This window comes from Cornus florida, unplaced genomic scaffold, assembly GCF_030987335.1.
Source record: "Cornus florida cultivar Cherokee Brave unplaced genomic scaffold, ASM3098733v1 CherokeeBrave_3.0.0_Hap2_Chr01, whole genome shotgun sequence".
NCBI classification, from domain to species: domain Eukaryota; kingdom Viridiplantae; phylum Streptophyta; class Magnoliopsida; order Cornales; family Cornaceae; genus Cornus; species Cornus florida.
In genome coordinates, this window is record NW_026775571.1 from 16,829,508 (window position 1) to 16,842,867 (window position 13,360).

At 39.4% G+C, this 13,360-nt stretch overlaps 1 protein-coding gene across 2 annotated transcripts in view; it reads right to left on the minus strand.

Annotated features, from left to right (window-relative positions):
• LOC132293215 (aldehyde dehydrogenase 22A1) overlaps positions 1 to 13,360 on the minus strand; it is a 52,580-nt gene that overhangs the window by 2,129 nt on the left and 37,091 nt on the right. The gene's annotated exons all lie outside the window — the stretch shown is intronic.

The following is a 13,360-nucleotide window of genomic DNA, read 5'->3' on the forward strand; positions in this document are numbered from 1 at the left end:
ACAGAGTTATTGAATTAATCTCGATGTACAAATAAGCAGATTAGCAGCACGGATCAAAAAACCCAACACCATAAATAACTGAAAAGTTTTATAGTGCAGCAATGTGAAAGCGTCAAGCAAATTCATCATTGAAAAGGATATTATATGCAAAAATTTGTTCTTCAGAACTCTAAGAACTCACATGGGCATAATTTCCACCATTAAGACCACAACAAAATGACCATTGTCAGCCCACTCGTTTTGAACCTATTTGAAACTAATCCCCAAATCGTTTTGTTGTTTAGGAGCAAATCGTGAGTAGTCAGCCATTCGATCAGATCGCAAGTCCGTGAGCCAACCGATCTTCCAAAGCCTTAGCCATCTACCAATCTGTGTTCATCGGTTCTCTTTCCCTTGTCTCTCAACATCCCTCTGTCATACACTTGCTTGGTGCGAAATTGCTTTGGATTTTGTATAATATATAAGCATATATACATCTCCCTCTCTCTCTCTATATATATATACATGTATATGTATCTTTCCTCTCAAAATCTGATTTCAGCCACACACACACACATCAATGGTTTCTATCCTTCCAGTATTTGATCTAATCTCTCTCTCTCTCTCCATTTTTCACATTGGAACACAATTAACAAGTTGGGACGGGGCGACAACGGGGTCTATGATTGGTTCACCAAACGAGGATCATAGTTATTAAAGGCCCAAGGCGCTAGAGGTCCTTTGGAGCCTAGGCGCGAGGCGCGCGCCTGAGTGAAGTGAGGCGCACAATTGAAAATGTAAACTAGCATAATAACATTCATATCTCATAAGTCATATCAATATTCTAAAAATTAATATCAAATATAAAAAAGTAAATCCACCAACAACCATAAAACAAAGCACAAATTTGTTTTTTTGAAAGGCAAAGCAAAATGTGCTTTTTGAATGGCAAAACAAAGCACAAAAAGAAATAAATATGTTAACAAGAAAAATAAATTGTTAACAAGAAAAAAAGAAAAAGAAAAAGAAAAAACAGAGCAAAAAAATAAAAGACGGAGAGATGAGAGAACCAGACGAAGAAAGAGATGTAAACAAAGATAAGAAGAGAGGAGAGATCTAGAGGAGAAGAGAGAAAAAAAGAAAAGAAAAGAAAGAGCTGACGTGGCTTCGTCGTTCATCTCTGCAACTAGGGCTTCGTCTTCGTCTCACAATCTCATTCTATCATTGTTCGGTTAACACTTTACTCTTGGGCTTTCTTATTTTTTTATTCTTTTGAACAAAAGTTCCTTATATCGTATGATTGAGCTTTTTTTTTGTTTATTAAGTTGCCAAAAGTACCCTTTTTGGCTTAAGAAATAGAACAATCGTATTTTTTTAAACAAATATCAGTGAAGCGCGCCTAGGCGCACCTGACAAACAGGACAAGGCGCAACCGAGGCGCGCGCCTAGTAAACATCAGTGAGCTTAGGGTGACAACAGGCACTAAACCTGAGCCTCAAGCGTAGGCGCGCCTAGGCGCGCCTTCAAACACATCCTGGGTTCGGTACTGGAAATTGATAAACGGGGCGGGGTAGGGTTTAGGCAACCCCGCCCCATACCTACCCCGTTGCCATCCCTAGTTAACGCTTCTATTAGAAAAGGGGCAAAAGACTAAGACATGTAATAATAATAATAATAACAAGAACTAGTTAAATTCTCACCAATCCTCTTTATTATTACACTAAGATCATTATTACTTTTGATCTCCACTATTTCTCAATTATTATTGCATGTAACTTTTACGTTTCAGGATATGAAATATTTCTACAAGAGTACATAAATTTATCATTATAACTATTTCTTTCTTTCTTATTATAATTTTGTTTCTACCTAAAACTCCTTCACAAACACTTTTCAATATTTTCCCCTCATTTCCAATATTTGCTTATAAGCCATGACTCACACTATATTTCATGTTCCCAAAGAAATAATTAGGACAAGAATAGTTTACATTTGTTGTCATATATCTTATGCTCTTAATAATATTATTATATCATTCATGCTCAAATAGTTCTTTCTCGAAGCCCAAGTTTAAGTCTGGGCAGATGTCTCGATAGCACAGTGGGTTAGTGCCTCCGGTGGATTTTGGAGAGCTAGGCTTCAACTCTCTGCATCTACCAATCTAACTTCTTACACTTTTTGCCTTGAAAAAAAAGTTTTAAGCCTGGGGACTACAATTATCAATTCAATTTTAAATTAATTCTAATTTTCATTATTGCTACATAAATCTGCTCTTCCATGACTTCATTATACGATGCAAATTACACACACAACTTTGGAATCAAGGTAGAATACTTCTATTAATTATGTCACTTTATTAATTGTTTTGTTAACTGACAATAAGATTTTGTTATCAGAGGCGATTTAGGATTTTGCATGCTCACTGTCATCTGGGACGGGGATTGTTTGCCTCAAGGAGAAGGGTCAAACCTCCTCCCCCCAACCGCCGACGATCTCTCCAGGCCGGAAGTAATCCCCATCAAGGCCATCATGGCAAAGTTGTTTTGGTAACACTACGGAACAGTTTACGAATTTGTAGTTCCCTAGTGACAGCCGTGGATTGAAGGTGTCAATCTCGGTGGAGGGTGTTGCTGATGAAATCGACTTCTGGAGTACATCTGTGATGGGTTATGTAATGGGAAAGTGACCTTAATATCATCGTTTCAAAACTTATGTGGAACAGTGGTGGGCAAAGGTCCTATGGTGGTGTATGTGAAGAAAGGTTTTTTCATTGTGCGCTTTCAGGCTGATGAGGATGTTAAGAAAGTTCTGTCTAGGGTTCATACTTTTGAAGGTTGGCCAATCATACTTAAGAAAAGGTGTAAGAATGTGAACCTTGAGAAAGATGTTCTCGAAACAATTCCAGTTTACCAACGCGCCAGTGGCCTAGCGGTATCAACCTCTTACCTCCCAAAGGAAGGTCAGGAGTTCAAGTCTCAGAAGAGACAAGTGTGTGTGAGTACCAACTAGGAAAAAATATAAAAAATAAAAAACAATTCCAGTTTGGCTCTGTATCCACGATTTACCAGTCCATTGTCGCAAGGCTGTGGTGATCTCCAAGGTTTGTTCCTCCTTCTCGAAGCCTATATATATGGATGATCCTACTCTTCATCGAGACAAAGGAGGGTTTGTTAAGAGTTATGGTGGAGATTGGGTTAATGATGATCTCCCAGACTCGATGGACCTTAATATTCATGGTGAAGATTGTTGTCTTAATTTTGAATACGAATGGAGGCCAAAATTGAGTTCTCTATGTAAACGAGTGAACCATCAGGAAGATAACTGTCCAAGGAAGGTATTGCAAGCAAAGCCCAAGAAAACTACTGATCGTTGGGTGGTTAAACAAAAGGGGAAGCTGATTGATAGTATGTCTGAACAGAATGTGCATTGTGTTACTCATGGTGCTGTGAATGGTTTGGAGACATCCAATTCTTTTACATTGTTTGCTGATGGTATAGAAAAAGTTAACAATGGAGAAGGTGGTAATTTGGATGACCCATTGGAGGTTATTGTAGCTGATGAGGCTGCGGTGGTCACTGGTAGTGCGAAAACTACTGAACGTGGTGTTAGTGTGAAGACATCCAACACTTTTGAGGGTCTACAAGATGACATGGATGGTGGAAAAATGACTGGAGGTGAGCCTGCGGTTGTGGTGTTGGATGGTGATCATAGTGTGACTGATATCCATGCTGGTGTTGCTACTAGGTTGCTTGTGGATATTGATCCTCTTGATGCTGCTGAGACATCACTTGCCAAGGAGAAAATTGTTAGAGATAGTAATGAGGTGGGGGATGTTAGAGAATATCTTGTGGAGTCTCAATCACCTGGGATAGGAGTTGCTGAAAAGCAAGTATTGAACATGCCCATGAGGGTTTCAACTCAGAAAGAAAATTAGTCTACTTCTTCTACTCCTGTTCAAGCTACTGGAAAAGGTAAAAAGACTAAGAATACTCAGCCAGTGATGAATGATAGGCTTACTAGAAGTAAGACTGGGAGATTACCCCCTAATGTTTCTTCTCAATGACTGCATCTTGGAATGTTAGGGGGCTAAACAAGGCTTGGAAGCAGAGGGAGGTAAGGAAATGGATTAATTCTTCTTCTCTTTCTCTAGTTTGTCTTTTGGAAACAAGATTGAAACAAGATAGGTTTTCTGTAGTTTCTTCTAATGTTAAAAGCAATTGGTTTTGGTTGCATAATTACTCTTCACAACACTTGGGGAGGATATGGGTTGGCTGGGATCCTACGGTATTTAAGGTGGATTTGATAGGTGAAGATGTTCAATTTTTATTTATTCAAGTTACTCATCTTCCATCCAAAGTCCAGTTTTTTTGTACTTCGGTATATGCTGTGAATGTTGAGAGAAACAGATTAAAGCTCTGGTATGCTGTTATCCAACTCTCCTTTGGTATTCAAGGAGCTTGGATCACTGTGGGGGATTGGAATAATGTGAGATATCATTCTGAAAAGAAGGGAGGTATTGCAATTTCACAGAGAGTAATTGATCAGTTCAACAATATGGTGTCTCAAGCTGAGTTGATTGATTTACCTGTGCTCAATGGTTCATGGGCATGGCGTAATAGACAGGCTTATCAGTCTAGGATTTATGCCACGCTGAATAGGGTCATGGTTAATAGGAATTGGTGTCAAACTTTTCAATCTTCCAAGGTTCAATTATGCCCTGCTTTGTTGTCTGATCATTGTGCTATGATGGTGTCTTTAGAGTCTATTGTTTCTTATGGTCCTAAGCCATTCAGGTTGTTGAAAGTATGGTGTCTTATTGTCCCTCTTGTTACTCAAGCTTGGCAGGTTTTTGTGGCTGGGTCTCCTATTCATAGGTTACAGAAGAAACTTAAAAATGTGAAGCAGGCTGTCAGGGAGTGGAGTAGAAATCTGTTTGGGGACATTGGGGCTGCAGTGATTGAGTCTAGAGCTAACCTGCAGTAAACTCAACTTAAGCTCATGGCTGATCCTATGGATAGAGACACTATTGATGCAGAAAATGAAGCTAGGAAGAAGCTGGAGGCTGCTTTAACAAATGAAGAGGTGTTCATGGCTCAGGAGTCTAGAGTTCTCTGGTTAAAAGACAATAATAAGTGTACTAATTTTTTCCACAGCAGAATGCAGCAGAACAGGAATATCAACAGAATGGAGGACAGTATCAAAACTATGATTGTGGATTACTGTAAGGATCTGTACTCTCAAGCTAATTTAATGTCTTCTTTGGATCCTTTGATTCCTCCTAGGAGGACTCTTACATTTGCTGAAGCTTCTTCTTTAGAAGTTACTGTAACTGCTGAAGAGGTTAGACAGGTTGTCATGGACTTTCATCCTGATAAATCACCAGGTCCAGACGGTTTCCCTGCAAGGTTTTTTCAACAATTTTGGTCTCTAATTGGTGATGATGTAGTGACTGCAATTCAACATTTCTTTTTGGAGTCTAAACTTCCTATAGGTACTGCTAGTACATTTATCACTCTGATTCCAAAAAAATCTGATGCTGGTACAGTCTCTGATTTTAGGCCTATTGCTCTCTGCAATTTGTTATACAAGATTATTGCTAAAATTATGGCTTCAAGGCTTGCTCTGGTACTGAATAATCTAATTGGAGTGGAGCAGCATGCTTTTGTTATAGGTAGAAAATTGCAGGATGCCATGATTGTTGCACATGATTTAATCAGAAATTTCAACAACAAAAATCACTCCTCAATGGCTCTGAAAGTGGATTTGAAAAAAGCTTATGATTCAGTTTCATGGCAGTTTTGAACTGCTTTATTGAAGAATTATGGTTTTGGTGAAAGCTGGATTGATTGGGTTCAAGAGTGTGTTTGCTCAGTGCATTATTCTATATTGTTGAATGGTTCCCCAGTGGGTTTTTTTTCAACCTCAAAGAGGTCTAAGGCAAGGATGTCCTCTCTCCCCTCTTCTCTTCACCTTGGTAACAGAATATTTTTCTTGCATATTTGTTGCTGAGGTGATCAATGGTCATATTAGCCCCTGCTGCTCTGAAAACTAGATCCGACCTTTGCCATTTGTTCTTTGCTGATGACTTGTTAATTGTGTGCAAGGCCTCTTTCTCTAGTGTTGTTGCTATTAAAATTTTGTTGCCTACTTTTGAACAACAGTCTGGTTTAGCTGTTACTCAGGATAAGAGTAACATGTTCTTCTCCAAAGCTGTGAAGAGAAGGAGAGCTATCTCATCAACTCTGAACTGTACTGTAGCTTCCCTTCCTGTGTGATATTTGGGCTTACCTCTGAGCTGTTCTGGGCTGAAGAAGGATATGTGTCAACCCTTGTTAGATAAACTCACAGCCAAATTGTCTACTCGGAGGACTAAAACATAATCTACTGCAGGTAAAGTGGAGTTGCTTAAAACTGTTGTTCAACCTTTGTTGTTGTTTTGGTGTTCTGTGTTTAAGCTCCCAGTGTTTGTAAAATATACAGTTCAGCATCTATGTAAAGATTTCCTTTGGGGAAGTTCAGATACCAGAAAGAGGATGCCTATCATTAGTTGGAATCAAGTTACCAGGACTACTTCAAAAGAAGGATTGGGGCTGAGGAGGTTAAAGGATATTGAAACTTCCTCTATGTGCTCATTAGCCTGGGATTTCATTACTGGCAAGGACAAACTTTGAGTAGAGTGGTTTAAAGCCAAGTTTTGTCTTCACACTTCTTTTTGGTTGGTTATTCCCTCTGCATCTCACTCTATAATTTGGAGATATATGCTTGAGGTTAGGGACATTATGGCTACAGAGGTATCAATCAAAATTGGAAATGGTACTCTATTAGCCTGTTTGGAGATCCTTGGTACCAGGGTCAGTTGTTGTCACAACACTTCTCCTATAGAAATCTCATAACTCTATCTCTTGATAGAAATTCTACACTGAGTGCTCTCATGGATGATGGTTCTTGGAATTGGAGTTTGTTGACCTCTACAGCTTTCAATCCTTTGGGATCCTTTCTACAGGGGGTCCCTATTTCTGTTAATACTGATGGATGGCTTTGGGATAGGGGGAGATTTAGTTTCAAAAGAGCTTGGCAGAGGTGTAGGGTTCAACATCCTGTTGTTTCTTGGAGTATTTTATGTTGGAGTGGAGGTAGACCTAGGTGTTCAGTCGCTACTACTTGTTTGGTGCTGCTGGATAGAATTGCTTCTTTTTGTAATCTATAGAAGCGAGGTATACAAATGGCTTCAATTTGTGTGAATTGCAGAGCTGCATCTGATGCGTGCTTCTTCAATTGGTTTCTTAGTTTCAACAGAATGTTCGTAATCCTCTTCATAGTCAGCTCTTTGCTGCTGTTATTTGGGGTCTATGGAAGGAAAGAAAAATGAGACTCCATCAGGCTATTGAGTCCACTCCCTCAGAGCTTGCTAGTTCAATGTTCTGGATGCAAATTCGACATCTCTTCATGCGGCATTACCTTAGCCGCATTACCTTAGTATCAGTTTGCTCCATTGCCATTTATTTTCTTTTCTTTTTCTTTCCTATTGGAAATGGATGTACTCTATTCTCTAGGATGTTGTGGTATGCCCTCTCCTCCCATTGTACTATACTGATATATCTTTTGATTTTATGATACCACCCCATTCATGAAAAAAAAAAAAAGACTATGATTTTGTTGTGCGAGGAACATCTCAACTTTGATAAAATGTGTGCACTTAGGCCTCGTTTGGCATATCTTTTACTTTTGCTTCTGCGCAGAAGAAAAAGAGAATCAGAAGCCATCACTTTCACTTCAGTCATGGGATAGTGTCTAGAAATTATATTTTAGAAGAGCTTTTTTGTCAGTTTGACAAAACATTTGCCGATTCTTTTCTATTATTGAAATAACTATTTTACCCTCAAATTGAAATAACAAATGTCTCTGAGCAACCCATCTTTTCTTGCCTTTGTTGACTTGAAGATATGATCAAATCAAGAGTAAGTATAATAAGATGAAGAAAAAGAGAAGAAAGAGGATGAGAGGAAAAGAGAGAGAGAGATGGGGAAAGAGAGAGAGAATGAAAAAATAATTTCATCCTTCCACCATATTCTATTTATACTAACAAGTTTCAAAATTTACACATAAGCCCCAATATTATATAAATAATAACAAATAAGCCCCTGACAACACTCGCCCTCAAGCTGGTGCAAAGATATCTATCATACCCAACTTGAATAACATATTTTGCAAACAAGTCTTGCTCACACCCTTAGTTAAAACATCAGCAACCTAATTATGCGTGTTGACGTATAGAGTACAAATCAGCCCAAGACAAAGCTTTTCCTTAATGAAGTGTCGATCGACTTCAATGCGCTTTGCCCTGCCAAGTTGAACTGGATTGTGGGCAATGCTAATAGCAGCCTTATTGTCACAATACAATTTTATTGATTCGCGAACAGGATAACCCAACTCACCCAACATCGTTCGTAGCCATAACAACTCACTAACTCCATGTGCCATGTATTTGAACTCAGCTTCTGCACTATATCTAGCTACTATAGACTGTTTCTTGCTTCTCCATAAAACAAGATTACCTCCAACAAGTGTGCAATATGCTGAAGTAGATCACCTTGCCTAATCAGCATCAGTATAGGCTTTAACACGCAAGTGGCTATGACGGCCAAATAATATCCCCTTACTAGGTGAACCCTTGAGGTAGCGAAGAACATAATGAGTTGCCTCAAGGTGAGGTGTACGTGGAGCATGCATAAACTGACTAATCACTCTAACAGCGTAGGCAATATCCAGGCACGTGAGAGATAGGTAAAATAGTTTCCCAACCAATCGTTGAAATCTTCCCACTTCATCTAATGGGTCTCCATCTACATCATTAAGCCTATGGTTCTGCTCAATGGGAATATCAATAAGTTTAGCTCCAAGCCAGACTGTTTCAGCCAACAAATCTAACACATACTTTCGTTGAGAAATGAATACCCCTTTCTTCGATCTGCACACCTTGATGCCAAGAAAGTATCTCAATAATCCGAGGTCTTTAACCTCGAACTCCATTCCTAAGAATGACTTCATTTGATGAATCTCTTCTGAATCATTTCTAGCGATAACAATATCATTAACATATACAATAAGGGCAGTGGTGCAGCCCCGATGGTTCTTAATGAAGAGAGTATGATCTACCTCACTTTGTGTGTACCCTACTCTTTTCACAGCAATGCTAAACCTCTCAAACCAAGCACGTGTCGACTGCTTTAACCCATACAAGGCTTTATTTAGCTTGCACACTAAATTTTGACCATTGGCAAGAATAAACCTGGTGGCATAGTCATATACACCTCTTCATCCAACTCACCATGAAGGAAAGCATTCTTTACATCCAGCTGATGTAAAGGCCAATTCAAATTAGCTACAAAAGAAAGGACACATATAGAGTTCATCTTGCCAACTGGAGCAAATGTTTCCAGATAATCAATCCCATAGGTTTGAGTGAAGCCCTTTGCAACTAACCGGACTTTATATCTCTCAATTGTTCCGTCTGCATGATACTTTATTGTGTAGACCATTGGCAGTCTACTGGTTTCTTACCCCCAGGTAATGAAACAATACCCCAAGTACCATTCTTCTCAAGGGCCTTCATCTCTTCAAGCATGGCTTTCTTCCATGGAGTTTAACTGAGAGCATCTGAAACACTAGAAGGAACAGATACAGAGGAGATACACGAAGTGAAAAGCACGATGTGTTAGAAATAAGGCATCATAGGATACAAACTGAGATATGAGATGTTTTGTACAACTACGAACATCCTTACGAAAGGCAATAGGGACATCAAGATCAACAAGAATGCTATTGGGAAAAGAATCAAAAGTATCAATGTCAACGTCAACTGAGGAATTACCTAGATCGAGGGAGACTTCTTGGTTCTGGAGTGGGTCAATAACTTGTTTTGCCTTCTTAGTGTAGACAATTGGCTGCTTTCCCTACTGCAAATCATTAGTGTTAGGAGGACTATACGTAGGCACCTCAGTAAGAAGCTCCCCCTGAATGGGAACATGCAAAGGAAAGGGGCATTCCCTCTGAATGGACAACAGATTCTCTACCTGTATGGTAGTCTCCCCCTGTAGAGACTCGAGAAGTGGAAAAAAAGGGGAACAAACTCAAAGAATGTAACATCCATTGAGACAAAGTGACAATGAGTGGTAGGGTTATAACATCGATACCCTTTTTGAGTTGCAGAGTATCCAAGAAAGACACATCGGATTGCCTTAGGGTCCATTTTGTCATTGTGATGATGAATGTGAACATAACAAGCACAACCAAACACTTTCGGAGCGACAGTAAACAAGGCAATGCTATGGTGTAAGACAGAGAGGGGGGATTGATGGCGAAGAACCTTAGAAGGCATGCGATTGATAAGGTATGTAGTTGTTAAGGTTGCATCAGCCCAGTAACTTTTAGGCACTCCCTTCCCAATTAGAAGAGAACGTGTAACCTCTGTAATATGACGGTGTTTTCTTTCAGCTACACCGCTCTGTTATAGTGTATCAACACAGGAGGTTTGATGGACAATCCTGTTATCAACAAAAAAAAAAAGGCAGGACCACCATACATAAACTCTCCTCCGTTATTAGATCGAAGGATTTTGAGGGGACATCCTATAAAAGGTTTTAAAAATAGAATGAAATTCATCTTTGGTTTTCATAAGATAAAGCTAAGTATATCGACTAAAGTCATCAACAAACACAACAAAGTAATGAAAACCAAGTAATGAAATAGTAGATTCAGGACCCCACACATCAGAATGAACAAGTTGGAAAGGAGCTGTGCTTTTATTAATACTAGTAGAATAAGAAACACGACATTGTTTGGCAAGAACGCATGTTTCACAATTTAACTCAAAATATTTAACAGAAGCAAACTGGGGAAGCACATGCTTCAAAACACGAAGAGGTAAATTACCTAGTCTATTACTAGATCTTTATTGATAATACTATTCCTAACACTAGATTGATTTGCAACATAATAAGAAGTTGGGCTCGCGTTCACCAAATACAAGCCATTGTCCTCACGTCCACTTCTAATCGTCTTCCCCGTGTCAAAGTCCTAAAACACAGTGCCCTTCCCCACAATGGAGGTGAAGGTGCCATCAGCTACTCTTAACCTTATCCTTACCAGAACATATACTGTATGAAGAAAAATCAAATGTCATACCAGTTATGTGATCAGTGGCTCCTGAATCAATGATCTAGGGCTGCCCACCGGATAATGTGGAAACCTGATGTGCCGAATGAGAGGTACCTGTCTGAGCGAAGTTAGAGGTGGAAATTGAGGCATGATGTGCTAGTAAATGTCGGATAGCATCAAGTTCAGCCCCGAACAAAGAACTCGGTGGCCCTGAGGAGGCATGACCAGTAGAAGCAGTCTCACGCTCTACAGTATGTGCCGTAGATAACCCCCTAAATGGACGAAGCCTTGGCCTAGCATTCGCATAAGCAAGAGTAGGGTGACCATGTAGAGTCCAACATGTTTCCCTAGTGTGGCGCATACGCCCACAATGATCACCACCTTAACTTGCTCTTGTCATCCTGCTTCCCACCTTTTGAAGGATTAGGTTTGTTCCATTGTTGTGTGGCAAGAGCAGACCTCTCAGACAATGGTATTTCTGGCTCAGGCTTAGTGTATAACCTTCATCTACTCTCCTCAACCTGGATATACAAAAATACATCTCTAACAAAAGTAGGGGTTAGATACCTACCTAACACTTGTACCCTAGCATACTCGTATCTCGGATGCAAACCACCCAAGAACTCATAGATTCGATTCCTTTCTACCATAGCATGAAATGCTTTAACATCATCTGCACACACAGGTATGTAGTCTTGGTAGTAATCTAACTCTTCCCAGTTACCACGTAAGAGTGTGGTAATATATAGCAAGAGTTTGGTCTTCTTGCTTGAATCTTGAAATCTGTTGTTGGAGTTCATATCGTTTTGCAAAATTACCAATCGTACGTCTCTTCCATAGCCATCCATAGCTCTTTAGTTGTTTTCATAAACAGGAATCCTTGCTGCTCTGTGGCTACATTGACTGCAACAACTACGTCATAACTAATGCATTATTTGCACTCCACTCTTTGAATTCCGGATCACTCTTAGAGGGATACGTGACAGTCCTTTCGATATGGTCGATTATCCTACAACCAGTGATATGCATACGAGCAGATTGAGCCCACTCCATATAGTTCATCTCATCCAGCCTAACAGTGGTAATACAAAGGCCTGGATGGTGATCATTACTACTTCCCAATACTGGAGTTAGACTAGGAGAAGACCCAACTTCTTTTGAAGTCACCTTTGAGCTAGACACAGTTTCTGGGTATATAATTCTCAGAAACAAAAAGCAGCAACAAAATACGTAGAGAACCAACTCTCTAACACACAAACTTCAACTAGAAAGATTATCGTTTTCTAAGATGCATAAAAAATCGACCACGCAATCACCATAGAAACCCTAGAAAGCAACAAAGGAGACCATACCAGAATCACGACTGGCGAAGAAAAAACCGTTGTTGCAGCAGAACCACACGAACACGTAAAAAAAAACAATCGAGACTGCAACAAATAAAAAACAGGGCCAAAAAAAAAAATTTCGGGGCCTCGCCCCAAACAGGGGCGCGCTGCCTACGACCCCTAGCCAACTCATCGCGGAGTTGGATCTGCGGTACGTGTAGAATTGTAGATGTCATTAACACTACTTCCTTGCAAACAAATCCCATCTTGAAATCTTTTCAAAACCCTTCACACCCACTAGAGTTTACACAAACTTACCCTAGGGTTTCAACTACACACCTAGAGCTTTACAAACCATGCTCTGATACCATGTTGACTTTAAGATATAATCAAATCAAGAGTAAAATATAAGAAGAAGAAGAAGAAAAAGAGAAGAAAGAGGATGAGAGGGAGAGGGGGAGAGAGAGAGAGAGATGGGGAAAGAGAGAGAGAATGAAATAATACTTTCATCCTTCCACCACATTCTATTTATACTAACAAGTTTAAGAAATTACACATAAGCCCCCTATATTATATAAGTAATAGCAAATAAGCCCCTAACAACAGCCTTGTCCCAAACTCAGTTCCCCATCTATTTTCTTTTGTTACCTTGTTCCATCCATTGTCTTTTGTTACATTGTCCAAATCCTTTTTCAGTTCATTATCCTCCTAGTGTTTGTATTTTTAATTATTATTCTTGTAAAAACATTTGGTAAAATCCATCTATTGTGAAAAAGTTGTAAATAAAAAAAGCATTTGCTAATGTCTATATGCTATTTTGCACCTCAAGGAGAAAGAATAAGAAATTCTAATCTCACCACTTTATGGTTGCATACATAATCACCACAAGAGCATGAAGA